This window comes from Ambystoma mexicanum, chromosome 6q (genome assembly GCF_040938575.1).
Source record: "Ambystoma mexicanum isolate Mex_15411 chromosome 6q, UKY_AmexF1_1, whole genome shotgun sequence".
NCBI classification, from domain to species: Eukaryota; Metazoa; Chordata; class Amphibia; order Caudata; family Ambystomatidae; genus Ambystoma; species Ambystoma mexicanum.
This window is the reverse complement of record NC_090937.1, coordinates 313014207-313029910: the sequence shown is the minus strand read 5'-3', so window position 1 is coordinate 313029910 and position 15704 is coordinate 313014207. Positions and strand designations below refer to the sequence as shown.

General features: G+C 46.9%; 1 protein-coding gene across 1 annotated transcript in view; it reads right to left on the bottom strand.

Moving 5' to 3' along the window:
• The window catches only part of PLPPR1 (phospholipid phosphatase related 1), an 863412-nt gene that overhangs the window by 415708 nt on the left and 432000 nt on the right, over positions 1-15704 (bottom strand). The gene's annotated exons all lie outside the window — the stretch shown is intronic.

Below are 15704 nucleotides of genomic sequence, written 5' to 3'. Positions count from 1 at the left end.
TAAAGCATGCTTTTGCGCAGACTACAAAAAGGGTACGCACGGACAGTAAAGAATTTGTTAATACGTTTTTTCCATGCCTTACCCAAATACATAATGACCCAGCTTGTGAGAGATTTTCACGAGAAAAGATCTTTAGACTGGGTCATTGAGCAAGCCACCTGCATCTATGAGGTGCAGAAACCGGTGGAAAATAAGAATCAGCCCAAAAATCCCAAAACCAACAGCACCCCTGCTGCTGCCAAGGTGGCAGAGGTAAAGGTTGCCCCCGTTTTAGATTTGGAGATGGGGGGGTCTAAAAACCTGCCGGCACCAAATAATTCTAAGCCCAGAAGGCCCTCGGGCCAGTCACAGACAGGGATCAAGGAGGTAGTCCCACAAATGGGGTCCCTCGCTCCCCTGACTATGTAAGTCCCCGCTATAAGGGAAACAGTCCAATCCTGGGTTATGTGTGGACTCCTCCGGCCCAAGAGGGGGATCCAACCAAGCACCCAACCCAGGGAACTTCCCTCCGCACTTCCCCCAGGAGGGCAGAAATTCACCAAATCCTGGGCAGAACTTGTTCCCCAGGTATCCACCCAACTTCCAGCCCCAAAATCATCCATCCTTCTTTCCCCAATTCCCTGAGCCCAGACAACCGAATCCGGGAGAGGGGAGGCTATGGGTGGAGGGGTACCCAAATCTTCCCAACCCGGGGTACTACCAGAGAAGGAATAGCTACCCTTCCCGGGATCAGCCCAGGGGAGAAAATAGAACCCCGTATCAGCCTGAGCGGGTTTCACAGTTAGAGCGCCAGGTCCAAAATATGGCACGGGATCTGGGTCACATACTGAGGGCTCAACAGAACCCTCAGATGAGCATGCCACAGCAGAATGCCCCAGACTCTGGGCCTGGTGCTCCAGAACAATGATGGGGGCAGAACCCCGATAACCCACCAGTTCCCAGGGAGGAGGCACAAGGGCAAGGAGGGTGTAAAGCCTTGGAGGAAGCTTCCTTCCACATTTGTAAACAGCCCCTGGAAACCCAGGAACTGGAAACAAAATCTCCTGCCCCTGAAAGTCTGCCTCCCAAGGAGCAGAGGGGGGAGGGGTAGGAGAAACAAAGTACCCAAACAGACCCACTTTGAGGAGGAGGTACAGATCTTCCAATTTGAGGGAGAGGGATCCCGAGAGGATCCTGGGGAAAGGATCTTCTCCTTCAGAGATGGGGGAACTCCTCCCGAGGAAAAATGGGTCCCAAGGGATTCCAATCCAGACTGGGTAGATGTGGGGATTGAGCTGTCGCCGCCCATCATCCTATCCCAGAACCAACAATACCAAAAACCTCTGGTTCAAACCCATCCTGGTGACTGCCTCCAAAAAGGGTGGGGGGCAGCCTAGCACCGGAACCAGGGGAACCTAAAACCGCATCAATAGACTGGGTAGATGTGGGGATTGAGCTGTCGCCGCCCATCATTCTATCCCAGAACCAACAATACCAAAATCCCTGGTTCAAACCCATCCTTGTGACTGCCTCCAAAAAGGGGGGGCGGCCCAGAACCGGAACCAGGGGAACCTAAAACCGAATCAATAGATTGGGTAGATGTGGGGATCGAGGTGTCGTCGCCCATCATCCTATCCAAGAACCAACAATACCAAAAACCCTGGGTTCAAACCCATTCTGGCGACTGCCTCCAAAAAAGGGGGGGCGGCCCAGGACCGGAACCAGGGGAACTCGAATATCCTCTTTCAAGTTGCCAACTTTTTCTTTCAGATTCCTGAGACTCTCCACAGAATATTGCCCAAATCTCTTATCTTTCAATGTCCACAACCAGTAAATTAGCCCACCAGTTGTCCAAAAATGTGCATTATCTGTGCCCCCTTACAGAGAAGGAGGGAAGATACTATGCCCCGGTTCAAGTACAGGGGCAGGGTACAATTCTGGCACTGATGGACACTGGATCCCAAGCTACCCTTCTGTCCAAAAGGGCCTTTGATGAACTAAATGCAGGAAGGGGGGAGAATTACCGTATTCCTCTCACCTCTCTTCCTGGACAACTGCAGAACTTTGATGGGAAGGAAATTCCCGTCGAGGGGACTGCGGATTTGGACATTAAAATTGGGCGACACAAGGTGAAACACCCGGTCATAGTAGTGACTCCAGAGGGCACCCCTTGTTTACTAGGGAATGACCTCCTGAGAAGGTTGTCACCCCTAATAGATTGCGTAAACAAGGTCCTCTGGACTCAGACTAGCCGACCAATAAAATTAAAGCAGAGTGTCAACCATGTTAGTTCAAACGGCACATGCCACATGGTTGAACAATAATCTGACCAGGTAGAATTTCACTTCCAGAACAACCAAATTCCAGATGTGAGAGTAATAGCAGTAGGACAACAGACTGGTGATGGGGGGTCCTCTCTATTTCTGAAAATCAACCTTCCCTCCAGTTTAAGGTGGTATTCCACACTGGAAGGAAACACTCTGAAATACTTGACTAATCCACAATCAGACATTCCCACTCCGATAGTCCAGAAAGATGTGAAATCAGCTCAGAGCCTGGCTGATATTCAGCAAATTGGAGAGCAGTTGTTCATCCCTGTTCAGTTAAATGATGGGAAGGACTCTGTTCTCGCCCGAGTGTGTGTGAACAACGGTAAGAGCTTCATCAGCGAAGACATGTCCGCCAACTCCCAAAAGATCCAGCCATTCCCAAATTCAAACTGATAGACAAATGGGGAAATGGACCTAGAAGCACCCAATTCCAAACATCTCCTGCCAAGCAGGTGTATGCTCAAAATCCCCATTGGCAACAAGAGCATAGTCCATAATTGTTGGGTCGTGCGAGACGTCACCTCCGCCTTTTACTTAGGCAGTGACATTCTCAATCGCTTTGCCATTAGTTTGGACCTAATAAACTTCAAAGCTTGGTCCCGATTAGCGGATAATCCCATGGGCTTTGATGATCCAGAAAAAGCATTTAGGTCAGCTCAATTGCTACCTTATGCAGTTGAAATTCAGATTAAAGAGGAAGTCACCATCCCAGAAAGGACCCGACAATTCTCCCTGGAAGTGAAAGTTAAAAGAGGACAAAAATTGAAAAACCCTGATGCTTATATTCATCTAAATGCTTTTCTCCAACAGCAAGGGTTAGGGGTAAACCCAACACCATTAGTCAACATAGAACATGACACCATTCCAATAGAGGTGGATAACAGTGACTTAAAGAGTATTACTCTAGCCACAGGCACCCTTATTGGAGTGGTGGTTGATGACCGACATTTCTCCATTGATTTAGGAAATGAACTGTTAGGACCAATCCTCAAGGACTGTTTTGACAGTGACAGTGATGACAATACAACACCAGACAGGATTTTTACCGGCATGGGGGAACTTCCTGGTGTACACTTCTTGCCCTTATGGTAAGGAAGATGTGACTTGTGACTTCAGAGGGGATGAGGTGATTTTCCAGGTCCACGAGGGCTGCCTTTCTCACCTGAAGCCTCCAGTCCAAATCAGCACTCTGACCAGGGACTTCTCCACCCAGCTGGAGGAGGCCACTGAGATAGCAAAACCAGAAGTCTTTCCAGGCTTCAGGCAGATGGTGGAAGAGAGAATCAACCTAGCTGATGCCTGTGTGACTCTGGAACAGAAGCAAAAGTTGAAACAAGTTTTCTTGGATTTCCAAGATCTCTTTGCGGTAGACTCATATGACTGTGGTTGCACCGACATCCACACGACAACAATTCCCACGGACCCTGGCATGACTCCAGTGTTTGTGAAGCAATATCGTTTGCCTCTCGCATCCATGGAGTCCCTTACTGAAATAATTAATTACCTTGAGTCCCGGGAGATAATCCATCCAGTACACAGCACCTTCAATAATCCGGTGCTGGGAACATTGAAGCCAAACGGCCAGTGGAGACTCTGCACCGACCTTAGGGAGCTCAACAAACGGGTCCATACTTCCTGATGGCCTCTTCCCTACATTGACCAAGGGCTGGCCCAGATTCAGGGGTCACAGGTATTCACTGCAATAGACCTGACCAATGGATACTGGACTGTGCCTGTCAGTAGGGAGGACCAATACAAGCTGGCTTTTACCTTAGGGGGCCAGCAGTACACATGGACAAGGACTCCCTTCGGATACCTTAACTCCGGAAATTAATTCAACATTTTCCTATGCCCGACCTTGGTGTGCGGGGTAACCTGGCTTATGTAGATGATGTCCTCATCAAAAGTTCATCTGTGGAGGAACATATAGCGGAGATCCGTTATGTTCTGACACAGTTGAGGGCCGCCGGAGCCAAACTTTCCTTTCAGAAAGCACAGTGGTGTAGAACTCGTGTTAATTTCTTGGGGCATGAGATTACTCCTCATGGTCTCTGTCCCCAGGAAAAGAAAGTGGAAGCACTTCAGAAACTGAAAAACCCCACAACTCTGCGGGAACTAAGGAGCCTCCTTGGACTGACTAATTACAGCAGAAAGTTCATTGAGGGCTACGCAGAGATCACCAGACCCCTGATTCATCTCTTGAAGGGGGGGTAAAGTGGGAATGAGGTACAGAACAATCCGAGGCAGTAAGACCGCTCAAAAGAAGCCTCTCACAAGAGCTTACCCTGTCAGAAACAAGGAGTTTTTCCTGGAGACAGGGTTCTCTAATACGTGCTTGACAGCAGTATTATACCAAAAGCATGACAAGGTCAATAAAGTAATCTCCTACGTGAGCAAAACTTTATCCTCTGTGGAGGAAAAATTCTACGATTGTGAGAAGGCACTCCTGGCAACAGTGTGGGCATTGAAGAATTACCGCCCGTTCATCCAAGGGGAACACATCATAGTGGAGACTCCACACCAGCCTCTGCAATATCTCCAAAGTGACAGAATCTGGACCGGAAATGTGAGTAATTCCGGAATTACTTCCTGGATTCTGTCAATGCAAGGCTTTCCTGTGGAGGTCAGATATGGCCAAAACAAGAAGAGTCCCCTCGCGCAAGGTGTGGCTGACTTGCATGATTGTGCCAGAGAAAACTGTCTCGAGGACGAAAGTCTAAAAATCAAGGACAACATGGAGGCATACCTTAATTCCACACACAAAGTCTTCGAAGAAGACAAGTGTGAGGGGATGCCCACTGTCTATGTGGACAGATGCTCTTACCATGTTGACAACAACGGGGAAAAAGAACTGGTGGCCGGCGTAGGGAATGCATGGGTGAAGGAGTCCCCAGAACCCTCCGCTGGGTACAAAATCGGTCCCCGAAGTAGTCAGGTGGCAGAATTGATGGCTGTGCATCAGGCCATCCTCACTGCTGTCCAACATCAACTCCACGAACTGGTCATAATCACAGATTCAGATTATGTATGGAACGAGTTTGTGGAGCACCTGGTTAATTGGAAAACCAGAGGCATGTTATGTGCTAATAACAAACCCTTGAAACATGGGAAGTTAATCCAAAACTTTGATGATCTGGTCACCTCGAATGGGATGACCATCTACTGTAAAAAGATCAAGGGCCATTCCAAAGTAGAGGGACCAGACAAAACTGGAAATGACTTAGCTGATCAGCTGGCTAAAACCGGGGCCATCCAAGGGGATCTAAAAGAAATAGAGTCCCTGTTGGGGGATAATCCAGGTCACTGCTATCACTAGATCCCAGACAAATGCTCACAACGATCTTTGAACTGCACAATGGAGTAAGGAGACCCCTGATGCTGATTTAATTACGGCTCAGAAGGGGGATCCAATAATTGGTAAGTTTTACCAACACCGTGAGGACCCTGAGAACTTTCCCCTGATGGATACCGATTACATTGGGAAAGAGGACCTTAGAGTGTTGATGAAATGTCCAAAAATGTTCCAAATCCAAGACGGTTTGCTGGTAAGGAAATCCCAAGCTGGCCAGGATCAGTGGGTGGTCCCTACGTCATTCCGAAGCCTGATGTTAAGTCACGCCCATGATGCGGCCACCGCCGGTCATAGGGGGTTTCACACAACACTTGAGATCTTAAGAGAGGTTGCATACTGGCCACACATGGGGCAAGACCTCAACCAATACTTGAAGGGGTGTCTTGTGTGTGCACAATTTAGCCAACATGCCTCACACACGTGCACCTCTCCAAAAGAGGGGGATGACACTACCATGGTCAGATTTGCAAATCGACTTCATAGGCCCCGTGATTCGCTCGTCTAGGGGAAATAAGTACATGTTGACGGTCACATGCTTATTTACCAAATGGGTGGAATGTCTCCCGGCCCCAAACTGCAAGGCAGAAACAGCAGCTGCCCTGATGATCAACCACATCTTTTCGCGTTTTGGTCTACCCCAAAGGATTGAGTCTGACAAAGGTAGCCACTTCACCAGTGAAGTGATGACAAAGATGTGGGAGATACCGGGGGTCAAAAGAAAGCTACACATTGCTTACCGACCAGCATCTTCTGGGGCAGTAGAACACTACAACCGGACCATTGTGAGCATATTAAAAAAGTTTGTGGCAGATTCTGGGCCAAGTTGGGATATCCGATTACCTCTGGTCCTAATGGCCATCAGATCTACCCCTTCATCTGCAACTAAAATGTCACCATTTGAGCTGATGACTGGACACAAGATGGTGCTTCCCCCAGCATTTGCTCTACAGAACCCAAGAGCAAACGTTGATAAATGCCTCCACAACTCATGAGTATGTGGAGAATTTAAGGAAACACCTCCAACATGCTTTTGCCTATGCTCAGTGGAATCTAGAAAGATCAGCTGATAGCATGAAAACTCACTATGATTTGAAAACCACCAGGAAGGAATATAAGGTCGGGGACCGGGTCTATCTATACAAGTTCCAAAGGAACCAGGCCAAACAGCGAACATTTTTGCCTACATGGAAGGGACCCTTTGAAATTATAGACAAGATCTCCCCAGTTGCATATAAGATCCGCCTCCCCAAAGGCAGTTTGGCAGAGGGGGAAGACAAGTGGGTCCACATCAATCAACTAAAGTGTTGCCATCCCAGGCACACTCTGCAGCAATTGGAGGAGTCCTCTGCAATCCCAGAGGGGACCGCTCCAGAGTAATTGAGTTCCAGCCCTAAAATATCCCACATATGGACTCTAAAATATTATGATTCTTGAAGGAAAATGTCTCATGATTATATCTTGTTTTTGAAATAAGACTGCAAAATGTATCCTGATGTATAAAATGTATATGTTCGCCACACCATTAATAGTGGTGGAAAAATGTCTAGGAATGTGTATTGCCGCTTTGCTTTATCATCCTAGGAGAGATGAAACCATGGAGACTGACCAAGGAGGACGACCCGGGGACCGGGAGCAAAGATCCGAGGGGCCCAGGGTACCACCAAATATTCCCATCAGGACCGACGAGGAGAACTGATCGATCCAACTGGATGGAGGAAAAGATGCTGAACTGTGCCATCTGTTGAATCGGAAGAAGATGATGTGGACATCCCAGCGCGTGGATCAAAACATCCTTTGCACCCGACTCCCCCTCGACTCGAAATCAAAGCGCAGTCGGGCGGGGGGGCTTGTTGGGTGTCCTGACCCACGTTTGGACTATTATGCTGCAATATTTGGTGCTGTGGGCTTAGAAAATCCAAGATGGCAGAAAAAGCCCACATTGCGCCAGAATCCAGGAAAACTGCGCAGTTTTGGCGCACACCAAAATATTCCCCTGACCTGCCACCCACCAGTTCGAGCGTGATATGCCATGGGTGAAATGTGTGGGACAGGAAAAACAGCAGTGCCGGTTGCCTCAAAAAGCGCTTTGAAATCACCTTTGTTTCTCTGAATGCAAGCTCAAAATGCCTATTTTAAACATTGCAAGATATTCAAAAATCTCACTGAACACCAGCAGACATTTGGCAGAATGTAGTCTTGTGTGCATACAAAATCTGGGAAAAGAAAGAGCCTAAAATAATGTTCATAATGAAACTGGCTGAGCTGTGGATGTCAGCAGCCTAAGTTAAATTGGACTGAAAGCCACTAAAATCTAAATGTTTAAAATAAATGAGTGGCCTACTGTTGAGTGTCACATAGTTTGCAACTGTTAAATGTCATAGTTTTGAACTTAGAATCAGCATTCTAGCTGCATGTGTAAAAATTGTAAGTTTGATTTGGATAAAGAAAAACTGGGAACAAAAGGGACATTTAGCTGAAGCCTGGCTTAAAGAGACTGAATTCTGCCTGACAACTACTCCCGACGGGAGTTGAAACTTGCTCAACAAATGTTCCCAGGCCTGGCCTGCATTCTCCTGCCCCCACCAAAAGGAGATGACACCTCCCTGATTGAATCAGGGGAGGAGCACCTAGGATTGGAGGGAAACAGAACAATGAGCCTTCCTTGGCTCAGGCAAATGTTAAATTAAGGTGGGTCGTAAATGGCTTCTTCTTGAGAGAAACGGGGAGGGGCAGTGCCTCTGTGAGCAACTTGAGTTGGAGGAAGTGGACAAACCAGAAATTCCACCATGTGCTTTGGGAAACCACACCCCTCTGGGCCAGAGCATAATTTTAAAAAGATGGATAATTCATAAAGCAGACTTGTCAAAATTATATAATTAATATCATTATTCTTGTGATTTTTCTGTGCACATTTTAAGAGGTGTTAGGAATCTGTGGTATGATCTTGGGGGTAGTAGTGGAAAATAAGGTATTACTCCAAATGTCTGTATGTTAAAAATCTGACACTTTATCATCTGATGCCCATATTCATTGTGCATGTTTGTGTAAATTCTGGAAAAGTTTAGAGGTTGTGTTCTTGATGAAAAGGGCAGAATTCTGTCATAAGTGGACACGACATCTTACAAAGACAGGGATCAGATGGTTTGGTGCTACAGAAAATATATTAACTGGACATATAATATTAGAAAAATTGTGTGTAGATAAATATGTATTTGGATCAAGAATAGATTTGTGTGCAAATTGACCAGAGGTGGATCCTCTGACCCATATACTACCTCATCACGATGACACTCCATTACCTTCCCCCAATCAAGGGAGAGAGGAAAACTTGGCCAATGATAAGTTGGGAGGGGCAGGCTTAGTTATGCCAACACACACCCACTTTCTAAAGACAAAAAAAGAGCCACTGGAAGCTAGACAGGGACATTCATTTTCCAACCTTCAACTGAATTCCTGCGCAGCACGCTGATGGAGAACTCCAGAATCCAGAACTCCAGAGATCCAGACTAACTCCAGAACAAAAACTCCAAAGAGCTGAACTCTTCAGCAGGCCTCAAAATCTTTTGCAAACTATTCAACCGTCGGGCTGTGCGGTTTGCTGCTTGCTAAGAGTCCTGTGTATCCAGAACCGCAGACCAGACCCAGACCGCTGTGAACAGAACCGGTGCCTGATTGACCCACCGAGCAGAGAGAACCGCAGCTAAACTTGTTGACCAGATCCGTGACGAGGCCATTCCTTTCAAATTTATAGTGTGAGTACCCAGCTAGAACTGTGCCGAACCCATCTCTTAGTATAAAATAATCTAATTCAAACTATTTTAACCTATTGAGAACTACATCATAGGAATCGTGTGTTCATTCTATCATTTCAAAGCTGCAAAACTGTCATCTGTCATTCTGAGCTTGACTTTTATTTTGAGAATCTACCTTCACAAAATCATCCGTATCTCTTGAACCGTTACTGATAGAAGCGAGATTTAGCTTTTGTTTTAAAGCTGAGATTCAAAGTTTTCCAGCACGTTCTAAACTGACTTATAGTTCTTCCGTAATTGCGCTCGATGCACGCGACTAAATTGCAGCGATTTGACATTTTCTTTATTTCAGCCACGTGTAAAAATATTTGTCTTTTGCTTCCATTACGGAATTCCGTTTCCAACCTGATAACCATCCCTGAATCATTGATAGGGCTGGCCTGAACTGATTTAAAGTATCTCTCACTCACCCTGAACCTCTAGAGGGAATTAAAAGCATTTTTAGCATATTTTTCACTTCATTGCCACCACATTAAAGTATTTTGGACCTGTGTTTAAAAATCATCCCTGGTGCTCTCAGCTTGCTGGGGGGGGAATTGGAACTTTGTATTGCATTCTGTCCCACCTTGCATTTCCTTGAACCATATAAAGCATTCTCGGCTACCTTAGTCCTCTGTTCTTATTCATAAGTAACCAAGAACTGTGCTACTGTAGGATTACCTATTGCTGATTACTGCTCATATTCACAAGTGGGCTATCAATTATCAATTTATTTATAAAAGTGTGATATATATCTATTGTTTAATTTTTCAAATAAACCTTTTTAATTTGCAAAACAAACCTACTTCTTGGCTCAGTGGGGTCAGGGTGATTCTAAGAGAGCGGCGTTATACAAGGGTTCATCATCCAGATTATAACTTGTCATAAAAATAGATAAATAAGGGTTTCCATCAGCATCCCAGACTAGGCATTGACTTAGCTGTAGTGTTGAATTGAAGCTGTTAACAGTACCACACCTCATTACAGTATACATTGCATCTAGGTGACTATTTTGTACAAGTACAGGGACATGTGCATGCCCACACCAAATAGCTACTGCCATGACTGTGCTCCCTGAAGGTGGCAGTTCAGAGTGACACACACCTATTTGTATCTGCTTGCAGGTGATGGAGGATATCCCTTGAGGCCGTGGCTACTTACCCCTGTGCGGAACCCGCAGAACAGCCATGAAGAGGAGTACAATCGTGTGCACACTCGTACCCGTGTTGTGATTGAGCAGACCTTTTGCCTGTTGAAGGCGCGGTTCCGCTGCCTAACCAGGTCTGGTGGGGTACTCCTATATAGGCCTGAGAAGGTGGTGAAGATCACCATGGCCTGTGTCATGCTGCATAACATGTGTGTCCGAAGGAATGTACCACTGCCACTTGACATTGACATGCATGGGCCGGGTGAGGATGAAGGGGATGGAGACGGATGCGAAGGAGCCCCGCTGCCAATCCGTGATGCATGGGATGGCCATGCTGTACGCCAAGCACTAATTGACGAATACTTTTGAAAGGCAGGGACCATAAATGTAATGTGCCTGTGACACACTGTCTGCAAATGGACATGCACACTTGTTTTGTTAGAATTGCCCCATTGTACACCATCACAGATTAAATGTACATGCACAAAAATAAGTATGTCCAGCCAATGATTTTCTTGCACACATCAGGTGTATTTTCCAGACACGTGATAATGTGAACAAAATTCCCTCACAACCCCCAGTGAACACCCTCACCCACCATACAAACCCCAATAATACCCAAGTAAACTCCCTCACCCACCCTACAAACCCCAAAAATACCCAAGTAAACTCCCTCACCCACCCTACAAACCCCAAAAATACACAAGTAAACTCCCTCACCCACCCTACAAACCCCAAATGTCCCCATATGTCCAACAAACACTGGTCCCTTCACCAACGTACATTTTCAAAATATCTTTGGCTGCCCACTCTATTTCTTTGCAATTTTGGGATCCGGGGGTGCCATGGTCAAGCGCTGTGCACTCCTCCGCGTCAACCGCACTGGGCTCGATTGGGCCGAGGTAGAAGGGTTTGTGGCAGTGGAGGTGTCGATGATCAGTCCCATGCCTGCCCCAGGGTGTGGGCACTGCGTTTGAGGTAGATTCGCAAGCAGAGCCTGTGTAAGTGTCCCCATACACTCCCTCATGGCACGTGTCGATGCCTCAACATCAGCAGTGTTGGCTGCAATGGCTGTTGCAATGGCCCTCATGGAGTCATTCCCGTTGGATATTTGTTGACGCATGAGTTCAAGCATCAACTCCTGTCGGGCCTCAACCCTTGACAGGCGAGCCTCGAAGGAGTCGATGGCTGCAGGAGTACTGGTGGGCGGGGTGGTGGTAGGCAGGGTGGTGGTAGGCAGTGTGGTGGATGGCAAGGTGGTGGTAGGCAGTGTGGTGGATGGCAGGGTGGTGGTAGGCAGGGTGGTGGTAGGCAGGGTGGGGGATGGCACCTGCATGGGGCCCACGTCCAGGGCACAGTCCTCCTCAAAGATGTCTGAGTCTCCAAGGTCCGAGTCGTGGAGGCAGGGATCGTCCATGCTCTCGGCCTGTGTAGGTTGAGGTAGGCTGGTAATGGGGCTTGGGGTGGGTGTGCCGGACATGATGTCACCCTCATTCTCCACTTCTGTATCCACAACATCCACGGTGGCTGGCAGAGCGGGAATGGAAACGCCTCCCACTGTTGTGGGTGGCTGCTGCTGTACTGTGGCTGCAGGTGTCTCCTGCAGGGTTACTGCCCGGTGTGGCACACTGCCTGTTGCTCTGGGCAGTTTCTTGGGCTGGGGGGTGGCGGTGGCCCTGGTCCCTTGCCGTGCAGTGGATGAACTTGCACAGCTGTCCTGCATTCCATCTTCCTCATCGGTGCCTGGGGCATAGAAGAGATGCAGGTCATCAGTGATGGTGTCACATGGCAGCTATGATGTATTGCGCTGCGATATGTTCATACATTCATGCATCAAATTATTTCTGGGGTGTGGCATTTGGTGTTCTGAGGGGGCATGTGGGCAATTAATGCATGGCTGGTGGCATGGCATTGGTATGGTGTCTGTGTGGTGAGTTCCATGGGCACAGTTGGGTCATGTTGCACTTGTGTTCGCATTGGGATTGGCACTCAGCATGCGTGTGTTACATTCTTGATTAGATATGTTGATGTGGGCCTGGGACATGCATTGCCTTGCCTAGCCTCACTTCCACATCACTTGTGCCACATCATGGTTTAGCCTACATGGATGTGATGGGTCACTCACCTTCTTCTGTGGATGATGCGGCGCCCACCTCCTGGTCTCCAATTCCCTCGATGGATTCAAGGTCAATGAAGGTACTGGCAGTCTCCTCCCATGCCATCAACTTCACTGGGGAGTGTGGGCCCTCGCCTGTTGCCATTGCGGCCCTCCTGTTCTCCGCCAGGATCTTCCTCACCCTGAGGCGGAGGTCATCCCACCGCTTCCTACAGTCACGCACACTCCTTGGGGTGGTTCCCACTGCCGACACCCTCTTGCGACCTCCTGCCAGACTTCTTTTTTTTTGGTTTGGGCCGCATGCTTCATGTCAGTGCTCCTGATTGTGTCCGCATGCTGGGCCAGGGTGTCAGCAAGCATGCTTAGTTCAGCATCTGAAAAACGCTGTTTTCTCTTCCTTTGGGTCGCCTTCTTGGAAGCCTTGGACATCCTGCTTCTATTCTACCATAGAACAACACGAAAGAACTGGTGGTTGTGGAGGATGGCAATGGATTGTGTTTTTAAAGATGGCCGCTGGCCCATTTCCCGTTCCTGCGCGATGACGTAATTTCCGGGTCCGTTTTTTGCGAACACAGTAATACTGTGCTGGTATTACCGTGCCGGTATTTAGGGGTTGTTATGAGGCGGTAACACTATGGGCGGGCCCCGCAATGCCGGTATAGGGGGGTTGGTGGCCCTTTACCGGCATGGCGGTATTGCCACTACCGGCATGGGAGAACGCATTTGCTCGCGCACTCATAATCATCCGCTGTTAGCGGGTTTATACGAGCACGGACCCGCTCATTCCGGCATGCCGGTAATGAAACCGCTTTTACCGGGCAACTCGTAACGAGGCCCACTGTGTCCGCTCCTAAGGTAAAACCAAAATGCAGAATATGGAATGGTTGGTTTGATATAGAATTTACAAATATGAAGATGCATTTACACACAGAACTAAAAATAAAGTTATGCAATTATGACCTGGTGAAATCTCTTACGATGAATGAAAGACCTTAATTCATCAAAAGAAATGTGCCCTATCCAAGAGAAACTGGGAAGCACTCATAAAGGCAGCGTGTAATCAAAACTACAAAACTTTTGGAAATCAGTGTCCAAACTAAGTAATTCGATTAAGAACCAGCAAAACTCATCAAATCTTCAAGGTGAGGACTGGAGAGGATAAGATTCCAGCCTTTATTATGATGACTCAGTTGGCAATAGTGGGCAACCACTAGGAAGAGTATTACGGAATAATGCCCCCGATAATGACACTTCGGAATGCAACCTCTCTGGGGTTCTGAACGCAATATCATCTCTGAAATTAGCCAAAGCCCTGGGCCCTGACATGGTACCAGCTGAAACATTTAGGAATGAAACAAAAATGTGGGCTCTCTTTATTACATCATGTTTCAATAATATCAATACAAACATCACTGTTCCACACTCATGGAAAAACGCAATGCTAATACCAATATTCAAGATGGGGGAAACTACTTCCCCCTCTAATAACGCCCTATTTCTTTTCTGGATATAAGTGCAAACCTGTATGGGAAAATGCTATTGCCTTTGCCATGCTTAGAGAAGGGGGCTGCTGAGCCTGGTATTATTTCCAATCTTCAGAGGGCTTTAGAAGGGGGAAGGGCACAGTTGAACAAGAATTGGTATTGTCAGCTTTAATTTTTTAATTTGTATATGTTAAAAAGGAATCACTCTATATTGTATTTGTTAATTTTAGGATAGCATTCGATGCTGTTGATAGGGAAAAATTGTGGCAAATTTTTAAGGTTTTAAATTTACCACCCCTCCTATTAAACAGACTTCATTCACATTATTCCAAAACGAATGCAAGTGTTAGATATGGGCAATATGGCGCGAGCACTGATCATTTCGCGATTTATAGAGAGGTGAGGCAAGCATGTGTTCTGGCACACTTCTTATTTTCAATATACATTAATCATCTGGCAATCCTTATTGAAAATCTGCCACCTGATGCTCCAATCGGTGACGGAATTAAAATCGGCTTCCTGCTTTACGTGGACAACTTTGCCCTTATTTCCAAAACACCCACAGGTATGAGAAAACAAATTCAGGTTTTAGAACATTTTAGAACTGATATTAAAATAAAAATGAATAACATGAAAACAGTGGCAACTGTATGCCAACACCCACATGCTAAGAGAATGAAATGTGTTTTCACTGTAAGGCCCCGATTCTCAACGAGGCGCAGTGATAATGTAATCGAACAAAGTAAGGGTGTCTAACAGCCGGTATTGCCCTCCACGGATGATAAGGCTTTCAGCACTCACCTGGTGCTGGAAGGCCACACAGGGGAGAAAGTGACTATTGTGAGATCAGCGACAGGTGGCAATCCACATTGCTGTGACATGCAGGAGGCCCACAGGAGCAAAGAGACTAAGTACACGTTACATCGGAGAGTCAACAGGCCATGAATAAGGAACACTGAAGCTGCAACTGCACAATTCAGGCACTGGGCTGTTAGATATATTTTCTGGAGGGGTTACACCTAATCTTGTGGTGTCTTATTATTGTGATAGATATTGGTATCTTATTGTGGTATATTATTATTGTAGTGATGCAATGGTGGCTTTCCTATTTATATTGGTAACACTCCCTCAGAATATAGCCTGACACCTGTCCTTTTCCCAAGGTTTGCTACTATTACACTTAGTATGTGACAGTATCACTTTTTCTCAGCAACTTATCTACAATGCTGCACAATTCAGGCACAGGGCTCTGGGCAGCTGGCCAGGAGGCAGGTGGAGGCAGCAGGGGTCAAGGGACCCACGTATGGAAGAGGCTTGCTGGCACCAAAGGGTTCCGGCTTGGGATGAAAATGTCCAGGGAACCATCAGCTATTATAGTCTGGAATTCCTTTTTCCTTATTGGCTGAGCAAAGTTGAACGTTCCCTAAATGGTGCCAATTAACCAGAGGCCATGAAAACAACAGTGAGTCAAATATGAATAACACAGTGGCACCAATATTTAAAAC